This window comes from Cyanistes caeruleus, chromosome 31, assembly GCF_971803275.1.
Source record: "Cyanistes caeruleus chromosome 31, bCyaCae1.hap1.1, whole genome shotgun sequence".
In the NCBI taxonomy this organism is placed as follows: domain Eukaryota; kingdom Metazoa; phylum Chordata; class Aves; order Passeriformes; family Paridae; genus Cyanistes; species Cyanistes caeruleus.
This window is the reverse complement of record NC_141731.1, coordinates 791630-802244: the sequence shown is the minus strand read 5'-3', so window position 1 is coordinate 802244 and position 10615 is coordinate 791630.

Sequence of the window (10615 nt, the reverse complement as noted above, 5' to 3'; positions counted from 1 at the left end):
CTGGGAGCGGGGCTCTGAGCAACCTATTCTGGGCGCAGATTGCTCCGCTTGGAACAAGATGGTCTTTAGGGTCCCTTCCAAGCCCAAGCACCCAGGGATTCCGTCATTCATTCTACGGTCTCCGTTGTCCACTTCAGCCTGGGCCTGAACTCCTGGCGGTGATGTCACAGTGCACGCTCCAGCTAGAACTTCCAGCATCCAGCAACGGCCACAACACAACCCTTGGCTCCTTGTGCCAGCACGCTCTTCATTCACCCTGCTCCAAGCCTACCCCTGTCACCTTGTTGCCACCTGCTCCCTGATTCCCCCAGCAGTCCCCAAAGCTCCCCATCGCTTGGATTTTGCTCTCCATCCCTGCAGGATGTCTGCATTTGTTCCAAAAGAGGTATGGTACTATTCCACGGAGGCGGACACCCCGCAGCTGCCTGGCTGGGCTGGAGCTCTGTGGGACAGGCTGGGAAATTTTGCTACCTCTGCAGGCTGGCACAGACGGAGAGGAGGAGACGGACGTCGATACACAGACTGATAGAGAAGAAGCCATGGAAGTGGACGGAGAGGATACTGGAGAGGAAGAGATGGATGTGGATATGTACGAGACAGAGGAAGAGATGGAGGTGGAAACGAAAGATTATATTGAAGAGATGGATATTGATCTAAAAGACAAGGAGGAAGACATGGTCTTGGGATGAAGACCGATGCCAGCAGCAGAACAGGCAGGTGCTCCCCACAGGCAGAGTGGGTCCCCTGCTGCCAGCCTGGGGCCAGGCTGGGAACTTCCTGCTCAGGGACACGCTAGCCCATGCACTGCATTCTGCTGGCCATCCCTGGCCTGGCCTGGGCTTGCTGTGGGCCATACAAGCCCTGTTCCAGTGCCTGGGCCACAGCCCCCAGCCAGGCTCCCTTCTGGCAGCAGAGTCCCACTGGGCCAGTGTCCCAGCCCGGCAGCACATGGAACACCCTTCCGTGCCTGACTGCACTGACCGTGCTACTTGTTTTTCCTTCCAGGACTTAGGGACATCACAGACACAGATGCCACCCTACTGTACATACGTTTTACAGTTGTTGTGTTCAGGATAGAAGTGTTAGAGTTTGTTTAAGTTGCCTGTAAATACGTTTCATAGAGTTTTGTTAGATCTGTTCTCAGGTAAATAGGTTCTATAGTTTGTTGTTGTTGTTGTTGTTACCAATATTCTTACAGTGTAAATATGTGGTGTAGTTCATTCTTGTTCCTTTTCTTCTACAGATAAACAGTCTTTGATTTTCACACCCCAGTTCTCTTTGCATTTTCTTCGGGCACGTTTGCAAAGCTGTGGGTTGTTTCGGGAACAATGTTTGCAGGACTCTAAAAAGAGTGTCAAAACCGCTCTGCCACACTCTCAGCTGCTGCTGCTGCCCCAAAAAGCACTGGCTGGCTTTGCTCACACAATCACAGTTGTGGTGGCATTTCTACCACACCACAGGACAGCGATGTTTTCCCTCTTCTCCTGGAAATACCTACAGCACTTGTGGGTAGCAAGGCAAACATGAGCCTCTTTTAGTGGCCCTTGTGAAATTGGACATGTGAAATGAGGTACACAAAGCCACAGGCCAGCTGAACCTGGCATCTCTGAATGGGTCTTTACATTCTTCCCAGGAAGATGAATGGCAATCACTATTTTGGCAGGGAGGAAAGTGCATCAGCTAGCAATTTGCTGTAGAAAATGTGCTTTCTGCTCCTCTCACAGCCAAAACTCCTACCCATTTCTTGGAAGTCCTTCTTAGATAAGGACCGTGTTCAACTGAGTGACAATGAAGCCAAATGGCAATGCCGCAATCAATTGTCCTGTACACAATCTCCTTCATCCACGTGGAAGGTTACTCACGGGCACACAAGAGGACGGAAGAAAGCCAAATGCATCGTTGGACATCATAAAGTCAGACGTGTTGAGGGCTGAAGAAATCTTGCAGAGATATGGAAAGCTGCCCTGAAAACCCAGTTCGGGGAGAGCCTGAGCTCTTTTGTGCTTCTAGGCCTGAAGATGCTCAGCACCTTTCCCAGATGCTCAGCAGGCAGTAGGATTGTGCCTGAATCTGGCTCTGGAAATGCCAGTGCCTCAACTGAGAGCTGTGGCAATGATTTCCGTTGCATGGAGAGGGGCCACAGTCCTGCAAGAGTCTTTCAGCAGAGCAAACAGCAGCCTGGAGGGTGGGCAGTGCTGCATCTGGACCACTGCATGCTCATCCTTCACCACAATGCAGAGCTGCCATGGATCAATTTTTCCATTTCTCCTGTTGGGTATGTTTTGGAGAAGTTGTTCTAGGTGGCTTTGGATGGTGATCCAAGTAGGAAGCAGCCATTCGCCTGCTGTGATATCCTTACAACTAGTCCTAACTTCTCATTGCCTTTGGTTTGGTTGGGGGTGTTTTATCTGTTTGTTTGATTGGTTTCTTTGGGTTGGTTTCTTTGTGTTTTTCCCTCTTTTGCTTGGAGTTTCTTTTCCTTTTTTAGAAATGACTGGTGAAGTTGGCACAACCAAACTCCAGAAAACGTAAAGCAGGCTTGACTTTCCAGAAATTGCTTTTGGCTGGCTTTAGCTGCATTCCCCAGGATCACGATCAGCAGTAGATATTTGCAGGTTTTGCTCTGCATCCTCAGCCTGCCCAGATGTTGTTCAGTGTTTCAGCAGTGGAGAAGACGATGGATATTTTGCTAAACCTCCTTTCAAACAACAAAACTTGGGTTAGCACGACAGAAAAGAAGAAAAGAAAATCTTCGCCAGTTAGAACACAGCCAGAGTCCCACCATTTCCCCCTCCACTTTGCTTTCTTTTCTACATTTAGAGGTAAAGCTTCCATCTCCAAAAGCTTCCATCTCTCACTTCCTTCTGTAGCCATTTGCTACCCTTTAGCCTTGACTGCCACGCATCGGACTGCTGTCCGTGTGGGGCTGGGGATGCTCAGCCTGGAAAGAGAAGGGGGCTGGCGAGGCCTCCCTGCAGCTCTAGGAAAGATGGGCACAGAGAGGAGAAGCCTTTCAACTGCAGGAGTGAGCTTGAAGTTGGATCTAATGAAGCTGCTCTTTTCCACTCAGGCTGCTGGGCCACTGGCCCAGGCTGTGCACAGAGGCTGGGGATGCTCCATCCTTGGCAACATCCAAGGCCAGCTGGGAGCGGGGCTCTGAGCAACCTATTCTGGGCGCAGATTGCTCCGCTTGGAACAAGATGGTCTTTAGGGTCCCTTCCAAGCCCAAGCACCCAGGGATTCCGTCATTCATTCTACGGTCTCCGTTGTCCACTTCAGCCTGGGCCTGAACTCCTGGCGGTGATGTCACAGTGCACGCTCCAGCTAGAACTTCCAGCATCCAGCAACGGCCACAACACAACCCTTGGCTCCTTGTGCCAGCACGCTCTTCATTCACCCTGCTCCAAGCCTACCCCTGTCACCTTGTTGCCACCTGCTCCCTGATTCCCCCAGCAGTCCCCAAAGCTCCCCATCGCTTGGATTTTGCTCTCCATCCCTGCAGGATGTCTGCATTTGTTCCAAAAGAGCTATGGTACTATTCCACGGAGGCGGACACCCCGCAGCTGCCTGGCTGGGCTGGAGCTCTGTGGGACAGGCTGGGAAATTTTGCTACCTCTGCAGGCTGGCACAGACCGAGAGGAGGAGACGGACGTCGATACACAGACTGATAGAGAAGAAGCCATGGAAGTGGACGGAGAGGATACTGGAGAGGAAGAGATGGATGTGGATATGTACGAGACAGAGGAAGAGATGGAGGTGGAAACGAAAGATTATATTGAAGAGATGGATATTGATCTAAAAGACAAGGAGGAAGACATGGTCTTGGGATGAAGACCGATGCCAGCAGCAGAACAGGCAGGTGCTCCCCACAGGCAGAGTGGGTCCCCTGCTGCCAGCCTGGGGCCAGGCTGGGAACTTCCTGCTCAGGGACACGCTAGCCCATGCACTGCATTCTGCTGGCCATCCCTGGCCTGGCCTGGGCTTGCTGTGGGCCATACAAGCCCTGTTCCAGTGCCTGGGCCACAGCCCCCAGCCAGGCTCCCTTCTGGCAGCAGAGTCCCACTGGGCCAGTGTCCCAGCCCGGCAGCACATGGAACACCCTTCCGTGCCTGACTGCACTGACCGTGCTACTTGTTTTTCCTTCCAGGACTTAGGGACATCACAGACACAGATGCCACCCTACTGTACATACGTTTTACAGTTGTTGTGTTCAGGATAGAAGTGTTAGAGTTTGTTTAAGTTGCCTGTAAATACGTTTCATAGAGTTTTGTTAGATCTGTTCTCAGGTAAATAGGTTCTATAGTTTGTTGTTGTTGTTGTTGTTGTTGTTACCAATATTCTTACAGTGTAAATATGTGGTGTAGTTCATTCTTGTTCCTTTTCTTCTACAGATAAACAGTCTTTGATTTTCACACCCCAGTTCTCTTTGCATTTTCTTCGGGCACGTTTGCAAAGCTGTGGGTTGTTTCGGGAACAATGTTTGCAGGACTCTAAAAAGAGTGTCAAAACCGCTCTGCCACACTCTCAGCTGCTGCTGCTGCCCCAAAAAGCACTGGCTGGCTTTGCTCACACAATCACAGTTGTGGTGGCATTTCTACCACACCACAGGACAGCGATGTTTTCCCTCTTCTCCTGGAAATACCTACAGCACTTGTGGGTAGCAAGGCAAACATGAGCCTCTTTTAGTGGCCCTTGTGAAATTGGACATGTGAAATGAGGTACACAAAGCCACAGGCCAGCTGAACCTGGCATCTCTGAATGGGTCTTTACATTCTTCCCAGGAAGATGAATGGCAATCACTATTTTGGCAGGGAGGAAAGTGCATCAGCTAGCAATTTGCTGTAGAAAATGTGCTTTCTGCTCCTCTCACAGCCAAAACTCCTACCCATTTCTTGGAAGTCCTTCTTAGATAAGGACCGTGTTCAACTGAGTGACAATGAAGCCAAATGGCAATGCCGCAATCAATTGTCCTGTACACAATCTCCTTCATCCACGTGGAAGGTTACTCACGGGCACACAAGAGGACGGAAGAAAGCCAAATGCATCGTTGGACATCATAAAGTCAGACGTGTTGAGGGCTGAAGAAATCTTGCAGAGATATGGAAAGCTGCCCTGAAAACCCAGTTCGGGGAGAGCCTGAGCTCTTTTGTGCTTCTAGGCCTGAAGATGCTCAGCACCTTTCCCAGATGCTCAGCAGGCAGTAGGATTGTGCCTGAATCTGGCTCTGGAAATGCCAGTGCCTCAACTGAGAGCTGTGGCAATGATTTCCATTGCATGGAGAGGGGCCACAGTCCTGCAAGAGTCTTTCAGCAGAGCAAACAGCAGCCTGGAGGGTGGGCAGTGCTGCATCTGGACCACTGCATGCTCATCCTTCACCACAATGCAGAGCTGCCATGGATCACTTTTTCCATTTCTCCTGTTGGGTATGTTTTGGAGAAGTTGTTCTAGGTGGCTTTGGATGGTGATCCAAGTAGGAAGCAGCCATTCGCCTGCTGTGATATCCTTACAACTAGTCCTAACTTCTCATTGCCTTTGGTTTGATTGGGGGTGTTTTATCTGTTTGTTTGATTGGTTTCTTTGGGTTGGTTTCTTTGTGTTTTTCTCTCTTTTGCTTGGAGTTTCTTTTCCTTTTTTAGAAATGACTGGTGAAGTTGGCACAACCAAACTCCAGAAAACGTAAAGCAGGCTTGACTTTCCAGAAATTGCTTTTGGCTGGCTTTAGCTGCATTCCCCAGGATCACGATCAGCAGTAGATATTTGCAGGTTTTGCTCTGCATCCTCAGCCTGCCCAGATGTTGTTCAGTGTTTCAGCAGTGGAGAAGACGATGGATATTTTGCTAAACCTCCTTTCAAACAACAAAACTTGGGTTAGCACGACAGAAAAGAAGAAAAGAAAATCTTCGCCAGTTAGAACACAGCCAGAGTCCCACCATTTCCCCCTCCACTTTGCTTTCTTTTCTACATTTAGAGGTAAAGCTTCCATCTCCAAAAGCTTCCATCTCTCACTTCCTGATGTAGCCATTTGCTACCCTTTAGCCTTGACTGCCACGCATCGGACTGCTGTCCGTGTGGGGCTGGGGATGCTCAGCCTGGAAAGAGAAGGGGGCTGGCGAGGCCTCCCTGCAGCTCTAGGAAAGATGGGCACAGAGAGGAGAAGCCTTTCAACTGCAGGAGTGAGCTTGAAGTTGGATCTAATGAAGCTGCTCTTTTCCACTCAGGCTGCTGGGCCACTGGCCCAGGCTGTGCACAGAGGCTGGGGATGCTCCATCCTTGGCAACATCCAAGGCCAGCTGGGAGCGGGGCTCTGAGCAACCTATTCTGGGCGCAGATTGCTCCGCTTGGAACAAGATGGTCTTTAGGGTCCCTTCCAAGCCCAAGCACCCAGGGATTCCGTCATTCATTCTACGGTCTCCGTTGTCCACTTCAGCCTGGGCCTGAACTCCTGGCGGTGATGTCACAGTGCACGCTCCAGCTAGAACTTCCAGCATCCAGCAACGGCCACAACACAACCCTTGGCTCCTTGTGCCAGCACGCTCTTCATTCACCCTGCTCCAAGCCTACCCCTGTCACCTTGTTGCCACCTGCTCCCTGATTCCCCCAGCAGTCCCCAAAGCTCCCCATCGCTTGGATTTTGCTCTCCATCCCTGCAGGATGTCTGCATTTGTTCCAAAAGAGGTATGGTACTATTCCACGGAGGCGGACACCCCGCAGCTGCCTGGCTGGGCTGGAGCTCTGTGGGACAGGCTGGGAAATTTTGCTACCTCTGCAGGCTGGCACAGACGGAGAGGAGGAGACGGACGTCGATACACAGACTGATAGAGAAGAAGCCATGGAAGTGGACGGAGAGGATACTGGAGAGGAAGAGATGGATGTGGATATGTACGAGACAGAGGAAGAGATGGAGGTGGAAACGAAAGATTATATTGAAGAGATGGATATTGATCTAAAAGACAAGGAGGAAGACATGGTCTTGGGATGAAGACCGATGCCAGCAGCAGAACAGGCAGGTGCTCCCCACAGGCAGAGTGGGTCCCCTGCTGCCAGCCTGGGGCCAGGCTGGGCACTTCCTGCTCAGGGACACGCTAGCCCATGCACTGCATTCTGCTGGCCATCCCTGGCCTGGCCTGGGCTTGCTGTGGGCCATACAAGCCCTGTTCCAGTGCCTGGGCCACAGCCCCCAGCCAGGCTCCCTTCTGGCAGCAGAGTCCCACTGGGCCAGTGTCCCAGCCCGGCAGCACATGGAACACCCTTCCGTGCCTGACTGCACTGACCGTGCTACTTGTTTTTCCTTCCAGGACTTAGGGACATCACAGACACAGATGCCACCCTACTGTACATACGTTTTACAGTTGTTGTGTTCAGGATAGAAGTGTTAGAGTTTGTTTAAGTTGCCTGTAAATACGTTTCATAGAGTTTTGTTAGATCTGTTCTCAGGTAAATAGGTTCTATAGTTTGTTGTTGTTGTTGTTGTTGTTGTTACCAATATTCTTACAGTGTAAATATGTGGTGTAGTTCATTCTTGTTCCTTTTCTTCTACAGATAAACAGTCTTTGATTTTCACACCCCAGTTCTCTTTGCATTTTCTTCGGGCACGTTTGCAAAGCTGTGGGTTGTTTCGGGAACAATGTTTGCAGGACTCTAAAAAGAGTGTCAAAACCGCTCTGCCACACTCTCAGCTGCTGCTGCTGCCCCAAAAAGCACTGGCTGGCTTTGCTCACACAATCACAGTTGTGGTGGCATTTCTACCACACCACAGGACAGCGATGTTTTCCCTCTTCTCCTGGAAATACCTACAGCACTTGTGGGTAGCAAGGCAAACATGAGCCTCTTTTAGTGGCCCTTGTGAAATTGGACATGTGAAATGAGGTACACAAAGCCACAGGCCAGCTGAACCTGGCATCTCTGAATGGGTCTTTACATTCTTCCCAGGAAGATGAATGGCAATCACTATTTTGGCAGGGAGGAAAGTGCATCAGCTAGCAATTTGCTGTAGAAAATGTGCTTTCTGCTCCTCTCACAGCCAAAACTCCTACCCATTTCTTGGAAGTCCTTCTTAGATAAGGACCGTGTTCAACTGAGTGACAATGAAGCCAAATGGCAATGCCGCAATCAATTGTCCTGTACACAATCTCCTTCATCCACGTGGAAGGTTACTCACGGGCACACAAGAGGACGGAAGAAACCCTAATGCATCGTTGGACATCATAAAGTCAGACGTGTTGAGGGCTGAAGAAATCTTGCAGAGATATGGAAAGCTGCCCTGAAAACCCAGTTCGGGGAGAGCCTGAGCTCTTTTGTGCTTCTAGGCCTGAAGATGCTCAGCACCTTTCCCAGATGCTCAGCAGGCAGTAGGATTGTGCCTGAATCTGGCTCTGGAAATGCCAGTGCCTCAACTGAGAGCTGTGGCAATGATTTCCATTGCATGGAGAGGGGCCACAGTCCTGCAAGAGTCTTTCAGCAGAGCAAACAGCAGCCTGGAGGGTGGGCAGTGCTGCATCTGGACCACTGCATGCTCATCCTTCACCACAATGCAGAGCTGCCATGGATCACTTTTTCCATTTCTCCTGTTGGGTATGTTTTGGAGAAGTTGTTCTAGGTGGCTTTGGATGGTGATCCAAGTAGGAAGCAGCCATTCGCCTGCTGTGATATCCTTACAACTAGTCCTAACTTCTCATTGCCTTTGGTTTGATTGGGGGTGTTTTATCTGTTTGTTTGATTGGTTTCTTTGGGTTGGTTTCTTTGTGTTTTTCTCTCTTTTGCTTGGAGTTTCTTTTCCTTTTTTAGAAATGACTGGTGAAGTTGGCACAACCAAACTCCAGAAAACGTAAAGCAGGCTTGACTTTCCAGAAATTGCTTTTGGCTGGCTTTAGCTGCATTCCCCAGGATCACGATCAGCAGTAGATATTTGCAGGTTTTGCTCTGCATCCTCAGCCTGCCCAGATGTTGTTCAGTGTTTCAGCAGTGGAGAAGACGATGGATATTTTGCTAAACCTCCTTTCAAACAACAAAACTTGGGTTAGCACGACAGAAAAGAAGAAAAGAAAATCTTCGCCAGTTAGAACACAGCCAGAGTCCCACCATTTCCCCCTCCACTTTGCTTTCTTTTCTACATTTAGAGGTAAAGCTTCCATCTCCAAAAGCTTCCATCTCTCACTTCCTGATGTAGCCATTTGCTACCCTTTAGCCTTGACTGCCACGCATCGGACTGCTGTCCGTGTGGGGCTGGGGATGCTCAGCCTGGAAAGAGAAGGGGGCTGGCGAGGCCTCCCTGCAGCTCTAGGAAAGATGGGCACAGAGAGGAGAAGCCTTTCAACTGCAGGAGTGAGCTTGAAGTTGGATCTAATGAAGCTGCTCTTTTCCACTCAGGCTGCTGGGCCACTGGCCCAGGCTGTGCACAGAGGCTGGGGATGCTCCATCCTTGGCAACATCCAAGGCCAGCTGGGAGCGGGGCTCTGAGCAACCTATTCTGGGCGCAGATTGCTCCGCTTGGAACAAGATGGTCTTTAGGGTCCCTTCCAAGCCCAAGCACCCAGGGATTCCGTCATTCATTCTACGGTCTCCGTTGTCCACTTCAGCCTGGGCCTGAACTCCTGGCGGTGATGTCACAGTGCACGCTCCAGCTAGAACTTCCAGCATCCAGCAACGGCCACAACACAACCCTTGGCTCCTTGTGCCAGCACGCTCTTCATTCACCCTGCTCCAAGCCTACCCCTGTCACCTTGTTGCCACCTGCTCCCTGATTCCCCCAGCAGTCCCCAAAGCTCCCCATCGCTTGGATTTTGCTCTCCATCCCTGCAGGATGTCTGCATTTGTTCCAAAAGAGGTATGGTACTATTCCACGGAGGCGGACACCCCGCAGCTGCCTGGCTGGGCTGGAGCTCTGTGGGACAGGCTGGGAAATTTTGCTACCTCTGCAGGCTGGCACAGACGGAGAGGAGGAGACGGACGTCGATACACAGACTGATAGAGAAGAAGCCATGGAAGTGGACGGAGAGGATACTGGAGAGGAAGAGATGGATGTGGATATGTACGAGACAGAGGAAGAGATGGAGGTGGAAACGAAAGATTATATTGAAGAGATGGATATTGATCTAAAAGACAAGGAGGAAGACATGGTCTTGGGATGAAGACCGATGCCAGCAGCAGAACAGGCAGGTGCTCCCCACAGGCAGAGTGGGTCCCCTGCTGCCAGCCTGGGGCCAGGCTGGGAACTTCCTGCTCAGGGACACGCTAGCCCATGCACTGCATTCTGCTGGCCATCCCTGGCCTGGCCTGGGCTTGCTGTGGGCCATACAAGCCCTGTTCCAGTGCCTGGGCCACAGCCCCCAGCCAGGCTCCCTTCTGGCAGCAGAGTCCCACTGGGCCAGTGTCCCAGCCCGGCAGCACATGGAACACCCTTCCGTGCCTGACTGCACTGACCGTGCTACTTGTTTTTCCTTCCAGGACTTAGGGACATCACAGACACAGATGCCACCCTACTGTACATACGTTTTACAGTTGTTGTGTTCAGGATAGAAGTGTTAGAGTTTGTTTAAGTTGCCTGTAAATACGTTTCATAGAGTTTTGTTAGATCTGTTCTCAGGTAAATAGGTTCTATAGTTTGTTGTTGTTGTTG